Raw genomic sequence first — 17,474 nt, 5'->3', positions numbered from 1 at the left:
AGTCAGTCCCATGGCCGTTGCAAACCGCTGGAGGTAGGAGACCCCCCCCGCCTGAACCGGTGTGGGGTGTCTATCAAGTTGTGCGTCCATAACTGCATTAAAGTCCCCTCCCAGGATGATTTCACCCTCAGGGAGAGTCAGAAGGAAGTCACCTAATTTTGGGAGGTGAACCGAGTGAAATGCCGGTGGGATATATACTGAGACCAAATTAAAAAGTTTTCCCTCCCACTGCCCCTGCAAGGCCGCGAAGCAGCCCTGGTCATCAGTCTTAGTCAGTAAGGGGATGAAACATGCGTTTTTCTGTACTAGGATACCGGTCCCCCTGGAACCGGACGTGAACTCGGAGTGGACCAACATTTTATATCCTCGTCTATCCAAGGCCTTGGTAGCCCCCCCTACCAGATGGGTTTCCTGCAGTAGGGCTATGGTGGGTTTTTGTCTTTTAACTGCAGTCAGTCAAAAAACTCCCACTCCTGAGGCGGATAGCCGGGAGCTGAATTCCTGAGCATATTTTTAAAAATATTTTAATCTTTGAGTGTGCTAATAATCTGTGTATTTTACTGAAAGAAGCCTAACCTTCAGTCCATGCTGACACTGTTTTAGGAGCCTGCTGATCACGAGCAGCGCCTCCCTCGCCTCGCCAAAACGCCCTCTGGCCGCCGCCATTGACGGCGTGTAACGAGGCCACGCCCCCTCTCAGGCCACGCCCCCCGCCGAGCTTAAAAGCGCTGAATGCGAGCGCATTTGCAAAACTCCCACTCCTGAGGCGGATAGCCGGGAGCTGAATTCCTGAGCATATTTTTAAAAATATTTTAATCTTTGAGTGTGCTAATAATCTGTGTATTTTACTGAAAGAAGCCTAACCTTCAGTCCATGCTGACACTGTTTTAGGAGCCTGCTGATCACGAGCAGCGCCTCCCTCGCCTCGCCAAAACGCCCTCTGGCCGCCGCCATTGACGGCGTGTAACGAGGCCACGCCCCCTCTCAGGCCACGCCCCCCCGCCGAGCTTAAAAGCGCTGAATGCGAGCGCATTTGCAAAACTCCCACTCCTGAGGCGGATAGCCGGGAGCTGAATTCCTGAGCATATTTTTAAAAATATTTTAATCTTTGAGTGTGCTAATAATCTGTGTATTTTACTGAAAGAAGCCTAACCTTCAGTCCATGCTGACACTGTTTTAGGAGCCTGCTGATCACGAGCAGCGCCTCCCTCGCCTCGCCAAAACGCCCTCTGGCCGCCGCCATTGACGGCGTGTAACGAGGCCACGCCCCCTCTCAGGCCACGCCCCCCTCGCCTCCCCACACTACAAAAATGTGCCATTGGAGGAAGCGCAGCGGACGAGCGCAGCGGGAGTGCAGCGGGAGCGCCGTTTGCGCGCCGAAGGCGCGCATAGGGCAAGCCCGTCTGCGCCCGTCCGCGACCGGCCTGCGACCAGCGCCAGCCATGCTGCCCGCGCCCACAAACAAAGGATAGTCTGGTCCAGTGAGGAGCTCCGGGCTCTGAATGCTGCTACTATCTGTCAGACGCCTGAATTTAATCTGGCGACTCAGGCTCTCCCTACCCACTGCCCACGCTGCCATATGTCTTTAGGCACAGTTCCCTCTCTAACAACTTCACTCCTCAAAAAAGCTAGCAAACCCTCTCGTAACACCCCTTCCACCCAACTTAGGATCGGATTACTTAACTGCAGATCTCTTCCCAAGCATGCTAATGACCTATGCTTGCTCATAACGGACTCGCATTGGGACGCTCTATGCCTCACAGAGACATGGCTCAATGAAGACAACATGGCATCCATTTCGCTAGCAATCCCGCCAGGCTTTAAAATGAGCTTCTCCAATAGAAAGGAGGGCTGAAGAGGAGGTGGAGTGGCTTTCATTTACAACGAGAATTACACTCTGTTATCTTCCACTCCTACCATACTCCCAAGCATCGAGGGGCTACGCTTTTGCCTCCAAATTACCCCCCAATTATCTCTTACAGGCCTAGTTATTTATAGACCCCCTGACTGTCCGACATCAGCCCTGTGTGAGCTTACGGACTTTATAATCCTAAACTCTCTAGACCACTCTTACTTTTTCGTAGCCGGCGATTTCAATCTCCACGCCGACAATCCTGACTGCCCACAGGCCTCCCATCTTATCTCTACCCTGCAATCGGCCAATCTGACTCAAGCTATTACAGGCACCACGCATCGGGCAGGGCATATGCTCGATCTTTTCTTTTCCAACATACCAAACACAACAGCCTCCTCTCCGCTACCGCTGCTCTGGACGGACCACTACCTAACTACCATGACCATCTCAATCCCCCCCCAATCTCAGAGCACTGGAAAGCGATCCTATGTGCGGAGAAAATGGGACAATCTAACAGCGGACAAATTATGTCCAGCACTTCGCGCGACCCCCATACCCCTTACCTCGGATGCTAATTCCGATGCTGCTTCTCTGAACTTGTGGATAAGCAAAACAGTGGACTCTATAGCGCCGGCCAGTATTACCACATCACGGAGAGAATCTCCCTCTGCACCGTGGTTCACCCCTGAACTCAAGGCCGAAAAAAGTAAATGTAAAAGACTGGAACGCCTTTGGCGAGCTAATTATTGCGACGCTGCCAAATCCAGCTATAAAAAAGCCCTTCATGCTCTACACTTATCTATTAAAAAAGCCAAGAAAAACTTCTTTGAGGCCTCCATCATACAGGCGGAACAATCAAGCAAAGAAGTATTCAAGATTGTTCAATCCTTTTTCAAGCCCAGAGCTATCGAGACGGATATCATCCCTTCAGTAAATCTCTGCGAATCCATTTCAGACTTTTTTGATACCAAAATTTTAAAAGTCTATGACACTTTTACGGACCCTGAGCCGACATTAATGGATGAGCTAAGAGTCTCTGAGTGCCTCATTACCCCTTTAAATCAATTTCAGCCTATCTCCCTCTCTGAAGCAGTAAAAGAAATACAAAAATGTAAATCGGGAGGCCCGGACGATCCCTGCCCACCTCAACTGTGGAAACGAATGTCGGAAGCAATTGCAGTGCCCCTCCTACACATATGGAACACGTCCATTGCTACGGGCACGTTTCCGGACTGTTGGAAACAGGCCACACTTCTCCCGCTGAAAAAAAAAACCCAAGGCGCACCGGATGATCTGAACAATCTCCGACCCATCTCTCTCCTTGCAGCCCCCGGCAAAATGCTTGAAAAAATAATCCAGCGGCAGCTTAACACATTTATTGAAGACAGCGGCGCCCTACATGAAACTCAGTCGGGCTTTAGGGCCGGTTTCAGCACCGAGACGGCCCTCATTGAGGTTGCCGAGTCTATCAGGTGGTCCTTAGATTCAGGGGCATCAGCTATGCTGGTGCTCCTGGATCTATCAGCTGCTTTCGATACTGTAGATCACAGCAGATTGCTGACCCGACTTAAGGACATAGGTATTGGAGACAAAGCTCTCAACTGGCTACTCTCCTACCTCACTAATCGCTCCCAGAAAGTGGCCTTGGGCCCCTTCTCTTCTGGACCAAAAAATCTCTGGTGTGGCGTCCCACAAGGGTCGGCACTCAGCCCCCTGCTGTTTAATGTATACTTGGCCCCACTCTTTACCTTGATTGCCAAATGGGGGGTCAAGGCAATATCCTACGCGGACGACACGCAATTAGTCTTCCCATACACAGACACGTCCGAGGCAGCATTTAGCAAAATCAGGGGCTGTCTGCAAGACGTGGCCAAGTGGATGAACACAAACAAACTTAAAATGAACGCGAGCAAAACGGAGGTGCTATTCTTTGGTAACCCCAAACATCCCCCTCCGGATCTGTGGTGGCCAACGGAAATGGGCCCTGCCCCATCTCCCAGCCCCCATGCAAAAAATCTAGGAGTAAAATGGGATGAGAAGTTGTCTTTCTTGCCGCATATACAACAGCTCACCACGGGCTGCCTGCATAAACTCAAAAATTTGCGGAAATTTCTGCCTTTGCTACCAGTCGAGTGCCGGAAAACGGTTGTTCACGCAACAATCACTTCTCGACTCGATTACTCTAATGGCCTCTATCTTGGTCTACCTAAATATGCGGTGCAACGCTTACAAATCGTGCAGAATGCGGCTGCGAGATTAATAAAATGGGTCCCTTTTAGGCAGCATATCTCTCCGCATCTGCACGAGCTGCACTGACTGCCAGTGGCAAGCAGAATTAAGTTCAAAGTGCTAACCCTGGCTTTCAGAGCGCTAAAAGGCACATGTCCAAACTATCTGAAACTCCGACTTCCCCGCTACCACCAAAAACGTGAGCTACGCTCAAACTCCCTACTCAAGCTAACTGTACCGCACATAAGGAAAGCGAGACTTGGAGGCAGGTCCTTTTCTGCCGGCACGGCGAAACTTTGGAATACCCTGCCTCCTGCCATCCAATCCGCCACGTCAGAAGCAAGCTTTAGGAAACTCCTAAAAACCTGGCTTTTTACGCAATAATCCTGCCCCCTGACTACTTACTCTTGTTGTGGGACTCGCTAGCGCCGGGACACCTCCCCAGAGGTAGCTGTTCGCGCTCAATAAATTTCTGTATTATTATTATTATTATTACCAACCCTCGCTTGACCCTGTCCCCCAGACCTCTCACATTCCAAGACAGCAAACGTAAGGGAGGGCACTGTGACTCAGGGTCCACTACCCCCCTTACCGGGACAGAGTTATCAGCCATTAGGTAGTACGGGAGTCATGGTGTATTGGCCAAGAAGTGGATCCGGTATGATGGCTATGCCCGTGCATAGCGAAGAGCTAAGGGACATCATGGGGGCTTACCATCATTGTCCATCCCACCCATCTTGCATTGACTCATACAGAAATTCAAACAATGTCCTCGACCGTATATATACATTCCTAACTGTAACAATACAACCCCCCCCATCCACCCTCCCTGCTACCCTGCCTAACGGACTTTCAACTGCCTGCCCCCCCAACTGAGCAGAGTGCTTAACCCATCCCGCAACCAGAGTACTTGCGTGTTGGGGGGAGAGCGTCTCCCCGAGCAGGCGGCATCCCTGCGTGCCGTTGGGGTGTTCGTGCCAGTGTCCAATTGCAGCTATACAACAGTGTGTAAATGGTCAGCGATTGCCCTGTTCATGAGAATTGGAGTATGGGGTTCATTCTTCTCCACCGGCCCCCGGCAAACCACGGGACGGAGAGCAATCCGCTCCTCCACGCCCTGACGTCTGTGAGCCAGTTCTGCTGTTGATTCTGCGATCCTGGTCGGACCTGTGTTGCCTCCGCTGCCGGTCCACAGTATGCCATCCCTCAAGCCAGTCCCGGGCCGCTTCTGGAGAATCGAAAAACCATACTTTTTTGTTCGCCACCACTCACAGCTGGACCGGAAAAAGCATCGAGTACGGCAGTTCCTTTTCCCTCAAAGTTTTCTTTACCTCCAGGAATGTTCTGCGCTTTCTAGAGACCTCTGCCGTGTAGTCCGGGAAGAAGGCAATTCTCGAGTTCTGTATTTGGATCGGCGGCGCCACCCTCGCTGCCTGCAAGATGGCGTCGCGGTCCCTGAAATTGAAAAGTCTTGCCAGTATTGGTCTAGGCGGACCACCTGTCTTTAGTTTGCCCCCCGGCACTCTGTGGGCTCGCTCCACTGAAAAAAAGTTCGAGAGGCCTTTGGGCTGGAGTCTGGTTTTGATTATTTCTTCCACGTAGAGGTCCATCGCGCCCTTGTCTTCAGATTCCGGCACTCCTAAGATTCGAACGTTATTGCGCCGGGAGTGCCCTTCTTGGTCATCCAACTTATCTCTGAATAGTTTGTTATCCGTTTGTAGCCGTTCCATCGCCGTTTGTAACTCAGACACGTCTTCGACCAATGATTTAGTGACCACCTCCACCTGCTTTACCCTTTCATTCATTTTCTGGAGGTCCGCCCGTATCAGGGTGACTTCTGTGGCTGTCGCTCCTACCGTTGCCTGCAACTGAGCCAGCGCCGCCAGAACGTCCTCTAGTGTGGCCTTCTTCGCCCCCTCGGACTCCTTCGTTTTCCCCGCATTCTTGCGCTGTTCTTGGGGAGGAGTCTGTCTCTCGTAAGCGAATTTGTCCAGCTTGGCCTGAGTAGTGCTATTCCTGGGGCCTCTGTTGGACATGGCTTTGATCTTTCGATCCTCTCAGATCAACGCAAGTCTGTGATCAAATCAAGGAGGGCCGATGCTTCGTTATCCTGCCGTCGTCTGTGGGAGGTCACGTTAGTTGACCGTTGCAGTAGTAGCCACCTAGAAGGTCCCCAAGACCGCAGGTCTTTATCACTTCGCCATCGCGGGCGGCTCCGCGGGGGCGGCTGCTGGAAGAGCCCGGGGCACGACGTGTGGCCAACGCCCAAGATGGCGGGTCCGGCTGCCTGAGCCCCGGCGTTATCTGCGGCGCTTCCGGGCGTGGTCAACAAATATTCACCGCCACAGGCCGTCTCTGGGCCCCGCTTGTATCACCGGGCCGTCAAAGGATGCTTACGGATTGTCCTGGCAGTGCGTCCCGGGCACCGGTACATCCGGCCAACCTCCGCCATCAAAGATTATTTCCGGCTGGGTCCCAAGTATACGCAACTCCGCCGCTTACAGGAGAGCGCTAGGCCCCACCTCTCGCCGCCTTCTGCAGGCGATGTCGCGCTGTTTCAGGGTCTTTGCCGCCACGAAATTGTACCACCGGGTGCTGCACGGCCTCTGGGTCCGATCCACCCCTCTAGGCACCTCGAAAATCAGGATAAATATGACGGATTTGAGTGGGAAGCCGCCTCGTCACGGGAGCCTCTCTAAGCTGCGGCCGCCATCGTTGGCTGCTAGCCACGCCCCCCTCGGAAACATTTTTAATTTATTTCTAGAACTATAGTATAATTTTCCTCTGAGCAGCTGTAGCACTGGTGACAGCCAGTGCGACAATCTTTGTTGGTGCCCCACACTCCCCAAAAACCTCTTTCTCTATGAATTTCCTCACTACCACGATCCATCTGTGACCCTCATGTCTCCATGGCCCCTCACTCCTGTGCATTTCACTTATTTTTTAGCGCTACTCATACCAGTGTAGGGTGTCGGGGCACTATAAATCACACACAAATATTACAGAGACAATGAGTTCTAAGTGTCTAAATCAGTCTATAGGAAATGTTACATAAAACTATTAGGATTACAAGGTCAAGTAATCAAGTTATCCACACTGGTAGGCAGTTTAAGAGTGTTCTGTAGGAGAAGCATATGTATTTCAACTGAAATGAATGCTTTTTTAACAACATTAGGATAATGAAGACTGGGGAAAAAACAAAATGTTAACCTATACCATGCAGTTTGCAAGCAGCTCTTCGATGACAGATCATTGCTCACTGTGCTATGTTACGGTTGTAATTTATGAACTGCAAGTAACAAAAAGATCTCCAAGGAAAAAACAGTAATCCTCTGGCTACTTTATCAGGAGTGGAAACTGTCATCAGACAAAAGATCTCTCTACAGAATGCATTTAGGAGTCCTAAAGTTAGGAGTCTTAACTTTACTACTCCTAAACTGAGAAAAATCCTAACTTTTAGACTTTCGGTATTCACAGAAGACATTTAGGAGTCCTAAAGTTAGTAGTCATTAACTTTTGTGAATATCGAAATGAGTAAGCGCCTTCTGTGAATACCAAAATGAGTACGTGCCTTCTGTGAATACCAAAATGGTATAAGTTTAGGATTTTGTCTTAAGTTAGTTCTGTGAATAGGGCTCTAAATGCCAGGACTAGCTATTGACCCAGGAGCCCAAATCCAACGCTCACAGACAAAAGTATCAATAGTTACAGTCTCGTCCTTCTCATGTTCCTCGAGTTGCATTTCTATCCTGCTGTCTGGTCGTGTGCGGAGTCCCCACAGGGTTTCCTCTATTATCCTTATCCTTTATCTCTGCTACTAAAGACTCCATAACTTCTGACTCATCACTAAGAGGTAAAACCAGTACTGGGCTAGGCACTAGGAACCTGTCAGTCCACCAATAAACCAAAGAAAGCCACAAAGTTTAAATCACGATTGCAAAAATGTACTTATTTTCCTCAAAGTCAAGCACAGCATTCATTGCTGAAACTCATTCACCCATCTTAGAAGATTCAATGTGAATGATCGTTGCTTCTCAGATATTCAAAGTAGGTTCATCCGTAATTAAATAGTGTGATGTTCACTCTGCACAGATTTTTCTCTTGATGTATGTGTTAAATGCTGTTGAGAAACTGTGGTATTGAATTATATGGATACGGTTCACCACAAAAACAGTAATATAAACTAACATATGATTTCTCAACATCCATCTCTACAATACATCATCCACCCTTCACAACTTTACCCCAAAATCCAGCTCATCACAGGACATCTCACATCACACCTCACTGTCACATCTGTCTCTGGTCACCACTATCAGAGGGCATGCTTAGTGGACTTCTCCAATGATCAGCTAAGCTCTCTGCACATGTGCTATGTTTGTATACTCACTGCAATCCTCCGGACAATATTCCCAACTTCTTTTATATTTTGGATCCATGTCAGACTTTCTTGATAGCCAGAATGCCAATTTTCCAAAGACTGCATTGTCTGGAAGTGTTGACCTTGTGGCATGTCCTAAAACTGATTTCCAGCTTTGCGGAAAACGTTCTGGGTTTGATTCACATTCCAGAAACAGGGTTTTGGCCAGCCTTTACACTTTTCCTGTGAAAGCCTCCAGATCCAAGAATTCCCTGTTCACTGTTTCAGCTCAAACATTACAGGCCGGTGCTGTGTGGACAAATTAGCACACATGGCAGACAGGTGTTGACTTGATCATACCTGAAGCGAGGAGCGACTGGTGACCTTTCAAAGTGGTGAAGCTAGCGAAGTGCCCCACCACCTCCAAAAAACACAAAAACAAAAGCCCATAGTAAAATAAAACTCCCTCAAAAGCCCAAATAAAACAAGCATTTGCAATGCAATAGGTTTCGCATTAATTAAGTTTGAGCTATTGGCATTGCTAAATATTGCAACACCAATTGCAACAAAAGACTATTAATTGTAGGCCAAAAAAGTGAATTTTCCTTCTCTAACTTACAGCACTACAATTGATCCGCATATACATCTGGTGGATTAAGGGAGCACTAAAGCACAGGACGAGCTCTAAGGCACAGGATGAACTCACTGCATCTGGACAGATACAGAATGGGAGAAATCAGATATTTAAACTATAGGTGTGGAAGAAGAGTATGGCTCTGATGCTAAATCCTACTTAAGTAGTTGTAAAAGCTGAAGAAACAGCAAGCTCCAACATGGGATGGAAAGGTAAGTAACCAAAGAAACCCCACTTTGGGGCACAAACTACATGCAGGACATCGTTGGACTTTCCCAATTTAGGAAGTATGACCTGATAAGTGTTTTAAAAGTAGGATTTCTGGGCGAGATACCAGAGGATGTAGTTAAAAAATTTAGCTAAGGAATTGAACTTCACCTAGATAATTTTTCAGATACATCCAAGTAAGACATGCAGTGAATAACTAAGTCCAAATGTGGAAGGTGCTCCCTGAAGGCTCCCTACTGGAAGCTGAATCACTGGTGGCCATGGGAACCACTGGTGCAGTGTGAATGATTAAAGCATTAACAAACAACGCACTGAATACAATCAAAGACCAAGTGGAAGAAAAATGTAACAGGAACATCCAGTGGCGGCAACCAAAGAGTTTGATTGTTTTTTCTTCAGGAGGATTTCAGGTGTATGTGTTGGGGGGACAGGGTTGTTTGAAAGCCACAAAAACCACTGGAAGGGTTTTTTCCACCAAAACGTTGGGCCCATTTGTTTCTGCCACAGGTCTGCGCACAAAGAGTTCAGTGCAGAAATACAGCCAATAAAATGTGTGCATTCAAGAAGGTGGGTGGGACACTTGTTCAGCATTTGAGTCGCAACAGTTGAAAACAGTGGGGATGACTTGGGTGGGAGGCCTGAATATATTTCGGTTTTCCCAAGTTTCAACATTGGGATACAAGGACAGCAATCTCCAATGACCACAGGAAAACTTGGGCAGGAACCAGCAGAAAGATATGTTTATTTTTTTAGGGGGGCGAAAATATCCATATAGAATCCGATAAACAGCCCTCGAATCAACTCTTGATGAGTTTAACCCTTCACACATGTGCTATACATAACCTGTCTGGTGCAAACCTCAGCATGGCCAGGAGTGATGCGCGAGAAAACAGTAACACAGCGCACAACTTCACTGCTAAAACGCTGTCTATTCAGAAATAATTAGTATGCTAACACGGACTATGTACCGGTTAAGAACATTCTGCCATAATATCACGCAAGGTACCAAGTCCTGTTAACTGTGAGGATGGTTCAAGTCAGCAAGGATTTCCCTGTTCATGCAGAGGCAAGAGGGTGCTAGCAGAAAGGAATTGTACAGCACACAGCAATTTATTTCTTATTTACCATCTAATAGCCGGCGCATCCTGATACCAGAAGTGTCCTGAAAGAAGCACAGAACTTCATAGAATTATCGACTATATCATCCACTAAAATTCTTCATCCGAAATACAACTGGAATTCCCAGTGCCGTTTTTATAAGCGTATTGCCGTTTACAAGCAAGGGCTTTCCCAGAGCCGCACTTTTTGAAGCAGTGCCAAGAATATGTGAATTGGCTGAAGGCAGGGCGAGTTTAAAGGAATAAAGAGGTGGGCCCTAAGGTAGTTTACTGGGTGGTCAAACATGTCAGCTGGTGGCCACGCATCCAAACATCCGAGTCCAGACACCAACAGCTTGGTTCACAGAGCCTTGTTTGTATAAGCATGCTGTTGCAAAAGCGAATTTGAAATGAGGACTTTAAAATGATTAGCCATGAATGAGGCCAGTGACTGTCGCCCCTCGGGGGCCCCCTCTCCCTCTTGCACGTCAATAGAGTGCACGCTCTCTGCTGGGGTATGGCTGCCTGGCATGCAGGCATCCACAAACTCATTCGAATGCTGTTTGTAGGACGAAAAATCCGGACATACTGGTTTTCCTAGTGCAGGAAGAAAGTAAAAACAAGCAGCCTTTATGTTATCTTATGTTATGTTTTAGTTTATTTCTATAGCGCACGGCTACTCAGTAAGAGTGTCCCGGCGCTTTATTTAGGCAGCTCAGCGTAAAAACATAACACCATAAAACAGAGACAGAAAAGAAAAAGAAAGAAAGATATCCTAAAGGTTAAAAAGCCAGGTCTTAAGGCTCTTCCTAAACTGGAGCAAATTAGGTGTGCGCCGCAGATGCACCAGATTAACCAGTCCCCAAATTGACAGTTCTTGGAAGCAGCCCAGCACTCTGGCTCCCTCTCCCTTGGAATCACTGCACAGGAGACCCCCTCCCTTCTGCTTCTGCTGAGCCATCTTAACTTCTGAAGATTTGTTGGTCAGCACAAAGGCTAAAATAACAGATACATGCGTCTGTGGAAACTTCACGGAAAGCGTACATTACAGTAAATTCACTGGCAGACCGTGAAAATTGCGAATCATCCTAGCTGGTGGTTGTTGCGCTTTATTTGCATGCATTTTTAAAGGGATGTCAACAGAAATATGAAAAGTGGGCGGGTTGCAATGACTCCACGGAAACAGCATTGGAGAGAAAATTAAACGAGCAGGAAACAATTACAAAACCAGAGTTGAACTTGCATTTAGTTTTAGAAGCGCTGTGAGGGGCCGAACATGTCTGAAATCCATTGGTTACAGGGTCTGGTAACTACACTGACTACAGTCAGTGATGCTGCTCACATGGTAATCACCGCCCTGCTACCAGCGTGTGTGCATGGATCATAAACAGAGGATTTCCATCTGAACATTACAGACATTGATACCTAAGCGCTGTTAATAATGTTAACAAACAAAAAGTGAGAATAAATTGTGTAGAAAACACTCTAGTGTGATTTATTACAGTCGGGCCATAATTTAGTCCAAAATACTACGTGTACTACATTATTATGACTTAGGGTTGGAGGTCTATTTCCATTTCTCAAGCAGAACACTTGGACCTGCTGATATGGCTTGCATTTTGCTACCCTTGTCCGCTCTAGCGCTCTGAAGCAGCAACAATGTGGTTTGCGGCACTTTAGAAAAACTAAAGATTTCTATTCACCAGGGAACCCACGGTTTAATGTTGCATTAATTCTACGCAGCATCTGTGATTGATGTGTGAAAGCTTAGAGTGCTTAGAATCCTCAGATTGTTTCCCACTGCACAAGTGCACAGGCGAAGAATGGATTATCTGCACGCTAACCGCTGTCAAAGTATTGTAAGCATAATACACTCACCCATCTATGAAAAGTCCCCCGTCTGTTGCAATGTAGGTAAGTGACCGTAGAATCACAGACTTGAAATAGCGTGCACACAAGGGTGCAGATAACGAAAGAGGATTAACATCAAGCCTCCATAATGAAACGGTATATTGTGCACAATAGTATACAGAGCAAGACGCTATCTGATCATGCATACTTGCTTGCGTTAGAAGTGTATGTCTATAAGACATCTTCCGCGAATGGACGCTCTGAGCGGGGGAAGCTCCAGTAGACGATGTGGTGCTACACGGGCTCGGGATGCAGCTGAAGCACTTCTCAACCCGCTCGAAGACCCAGTTCTCACCCAAGCGCTTGGCCGCGCAGTCCAGCAGCAACTTGTGCAGCTGTAGGGGCAAGGCGGGCAGTGACATGGAAGAGCCGACCGGGTCCTGTGTTGGGGAGCGTGGTACAGCCATTGGCAGAGGCGCTTGAGGGGGCTGCAGCATGAAAGGGAAAGCAGCGATCAGGGAGAGGATGTGCAGCAAAAAACACAACTCCGAGTGGCGGCAGACAGTCATGCTTATAATTAAAACAAGGAGCGAGGGGCGGGTGGCGGTGGTGGGTGACAACAGAAGGAAAGCGGCCGTGCAACACTGAGGAAAGCGGCCCTGCGTATCAAACATATGTGCGAACCAGGCGCCATGGGAAAACAAGCAAAGAGAAAAAAACAAGCATTGGCGCCGCACGGCTGTAAATGTGACGCCGCGCGGCAATAAAAAAAACAAGTAGGATGGGGTGGGGGCGGGGGAGAAGGGAAGTGAGCGAGTGGGAGGGAAGCGTTGGCTCTCGGCATTGCGTGGGCGGGAGGCGCATTCCTTTGAAGTGTGAAGCAGGCAGGCGGCTCGGGAAGCAAATGGAAAGCGCATGCACAAGCACCACATGCACTCAATGAAATCCGCGATGGTTTCAGAGCTTGGTTTAGCCTCTATATCTCTCGCCAGCAATGCGCAAGCGCATTGGCAGGCGAGACCTAAACAACCCCTCCGTCCAAAATAAAGCAAACAGCAAACAAAGCATTACACATTATATTAATTAAACACAAATAAATAGTACTTACCGCCGGCTCCATGTCCTCCGGCTCCATGTCCTCCTCGCTGTCCTTCTGAAAATTGTGGAATGAAGAACGCCCGTCTAACCAATCCAGACGCTGCTTTCATGCTGCAAGAGAGCAGCGCCAGGACTGGATGGAGCGAGTTGGCCTAACGCTCCTTCAGGCCCTAGAGGCCCGTGCTTGGTCTCCACCCAGCTGTCTACGACAGCTGGGTGGAGGGCTTCAAAGTGCACATGTCACTTTGGCTGGCGCACTTTGAAGTGCATGGCCTCCACTTCTCCAGTTCTCCTGCCACCAATCAGCTGCAGAGGACAGTCAGGACACGTCCTCTTGACTCAGAGGCAGGCTAGTGGCTGCTGCGCGTTTTGGTTGAAATTAAAATGGCAATTAAATAATTTCAATGCCATTTTATTTTTAACACTGCGCCGCTCACAGCGGTCAGGGGGCGACGCTCCCCTGCCATCATAAAGAAACCGCCACTGCCTGAGGCATGTGATAATTAGTGAGCTCTACTAAGCCTCCGATTTCTTCAGGTCAGGGTTGGTCATTGTAGCAGAGTTCATGTTTGGCTGACCCTCTTTTCACAAATTCCTGTTTCTTGAGCTATTGCTAAGCCTTGTTCCCTGAACCTGCACTATTTTGTACAGAATCGCAGTTTCCAGAGCTAGCATTGTTAGGCAGTTTCCCTGATGCTTGAGCTCACGCTTTTCAGTGCTTCCTGATTCCTTGAATTTCACTTGTGTAACCTCTCTTTTTTGAATTTTTTCCCTTCCTATTACCTTTTCTTAGTTCTAAATTCCCAGTGTGAGCGTTTTCCTTTCTCAACTTAGCTCCCGGTATTACTTCCTATCACTGCTGCTTAAGTCTCATATTTTTAGTGTGATATGTTTGCTTATTTTCTGCTAAGTATTCTTTTTCCTTCTTTCCTGCTAAGCACTACTCCTCTCTAGCTCCTGTGTGTTTAGTTCTTCGCCCTTGGTGTTGCAGTCTCACGTTTACCTAGGTAATCGCCATAATTTGCAGGCCCAGCAACAACCTGGGTGGAGTTTTCTCACCCACTATGAGCCTTTTCTATGTGACACTTTTTATAAAATCACCAAAGTATCAACTGCACAGGCTCTTAATTTGTATGTATATTAAATATGTGCATATTTTGCTGTCAGTCTGTATACCAGCAATTGTAGGAGAGGAACTTAATGAGCATCAGTCTTACCAGATGGAGCTCCAGAGTGCTTTATCCCACATACCTTTTTTTTACCACAAATGTTGTTATGTGTATGTCTTCCACGCCCTGAGTGTTAATTATTCCTCATGCTGAACTGACTCTTGAGTGCCTGTGCTTACTCAGCTTAAACCTTTGTTACCTTTTGCAATACTTCCTCATTGGATTATTTTTCTGCTCTGAATCACTGTGTGATCTTGGGCAGATCTGTTCCCACTATTCTCTTCACATTGTCTACCCTGTCACCAGTCTCTGCCAGACTTTGACATCCATCCCATAATGCCTACTTGAGCTCACAATAATACAGTACACAATCTACAACATATAACGCCAATCCATATATTTCCAAAACGTTTCACCCACCTAGCATATAGCACTCCATGTTGTGCTACACCCTATCTTACCTGACCATGCCACAGTACACACTATCATACTACACCATACCACACTTTGTTAGGCCATACTTGATTATACCACATCACAGCATGTCACTCTATACAGCATATTCCATGTCCAATCACATCCCATCCCATCCCTCAAAAATGAAAAAATGCGGGGGGCGTGGCTAGCGGCCGAACATGGCGGCAGCATAGAGGACTAGCTCCGAAAGGGAAGCGACCTCTCAGACTATCCGTACTATAATCCGTGGCTGAATCAGACCTCAGACGGAGGCAACGAACGCCCGGGACCGGGCGGGACTGGCGGCAAGTACCCGGACGAAAATCGAATGCCGGACGGCGGAGTTACCGTCGAGTGTCGGTGTGATCGAAACACAGGCCTGAATCCGGGGAAACCAGTGGCGAGTGAAGCCGACCGGAAGTGCGACCTGACCGGCGACGAAGGACCGGAAGTGGTCGGGACTGGAGAAGACACCGGCGAAACGACCAGCGAGCTGGAGTCTTCATCCTTGGAAGCGACGTGAGCTCGAACAGGAGGCTGTACACTGCTGGGGGGGCGGAGGGACTATCCGGTGACTGATGTCGCAGCAGTGACCCTGAGACACCGGGACGATATTGCACGGCCGGAAAGGACAGATCGCCTGGTACGGCAAAAATACTGTGGCTGTAACCCCCATCCACACTAGGGTACTTCCCTTGATCGGACTACAGGCCGCATCGTATTGGTGGCCGCTCCCCTTCCTCCTGATCCCTTTGTTCCGAAGGCCTGAGTTACAACTAAGAGGACATCATGGCCGGAAAGGGCTCTAAAGGCGGCACGACCCAAACACGTATCGAACGGTACACAAATGATAAAACCGCGTCCCCTCCAGCAGATGGGCGGCACACCTCCACGAAAACAGTGGACAACGTGGGGACGAAGAAGGCGACCCTTGATGATGTAATGAGAGCACTCACGCAGGTCCAGACGACGGTAGGCTCCATCTCGACCGAAATAACTCTCATTCGGGCAGATCTCCACAAAATGGCCGAAAAAGTGGGGTCGCTGGAGCTGGTCACGAAATCGCTGGTGGAGGACGTGTCAGAACCCCAGACGGCTATGGAGGCGGTCGTCGCAGAGAACAAACTCCTAAAGGACAAGCTGGACGACCAGGAAGGGCGCTCCAGGAGAAATAATATACGAATTCTTGGAGTTCCGGAATCAGAAGGTACTAGAGCAACGGATCTTTATGTGGAGGACCTCATCAAATCGCACCTTCAACCCAAAGGACTATCAGCGTTCTTCTCAGTCGAAAGGGCGCACAGAGTCCCGGGCGGCCAGCCTAAACCGGGGGCGTCCCCTAGACCGATCCTGGCGAGACTGTTTAATTTTCGTGATCGGGATGCCATCCTCCAAGCAGCGCGGGTTTCCCCACCTGTAAAGATTCAGAACTCCACATTGGCATTCTTCCCGGACTACACAGCAGAGGTGGCCAGAAAGCGAAAAACGTTTCTGGACGTAAAGAAGGAACTCAGGAAAAGAGAGATTCAATACTCCATGATCTTTCCGGCTAAACTGCGGGTGGTGGCGGAGAACAGGACATGGTTTTTTGATAACCCAGAAACTGCCCGGGACTGGCTGGATGGCTGGCGTCCTTCCTCTCAATCTCGCTGCCCGGGACGAACTAAGAATGGCCAACACCTGAAGGATCGTGACGACGTCCGGGAGGAAGACTTAGACAACGACAGAAGCTCGCCGATGAGAGACAATATTGATGCAGACCAGGAGGTGTATATATAACAACCCGGCAGGTATGAGACATTTTTGATATGGGACTGCCGCCGGGACTGCCATGGACACTGGGCCGAAGGCCTCTGCAGAGGGTATGAGGGGTCGCTGTTTCCGGAGTACTCCTCACCCCCAACGAGCAAGTAACCTTGTATTTTTATCTGGGTGGGTTCAAGCACTCTACTAAATTGGGGTGGCGGGCAGTTTTGAGTCCGTGTGGCAGGGAAGCAGGGCGGGTGGGAGTTCGGGGCATGGGGGGGTTTCTAAGGTTTGTTAGTTTGCATTGTTTGGCTCTACTGTTTACACTGACAATCATTATAGTCACATTATGCCGGATTTCACACACCGGGCATACCGGTACTGATCTGAAGACACTGAACTCGTTACAGCATACGAATGTAGGCGCATGGGGGGATGGGTTTCTATCGGACACACTACTGCCTTGCCCTATGGGTCTATGTTTGTATTTACAATCTCACGATGGCAGGACCGCCACAGCCCAGTAACATTATGGATGGTCCCGAGGTGGGGCCTGTGCCACCGCTACAAATAATGTTGTGGAATGTCAGGGGTTTGGGGGACAAGGTGAAGAGAGGGTTGGTTCTCCAGAGTATTAGAAGGTTAAATTGCGACCTGGTCCTTCTTCAAGAGACGCATTTAGTGGGTGCAGCTAGCAAGGCCTTCGATAGGCGAGGATACCGCATGGTCACGCATTCAGACTTCACTTCGG

The sequence above is a fragment of the Lissotriton vulgaris genome, chromosome 6 (assembly GCF_964263255.1).
Source record: "Lissotriton vulgaris chromosome 6, aLisVul1.2, whole genome shotgun sequence".
Lineage (NCBI taxonomy): Eukaryota > Metazoa > Chordata > Amphibia > Caudata > Salamandridae > Lissotriton > Lissotriton vulgaris.
The sequence above is the reverse complement of the archived record's forward strand: the minus strand, read 5'-3'. Positions refer to the sequence as shown.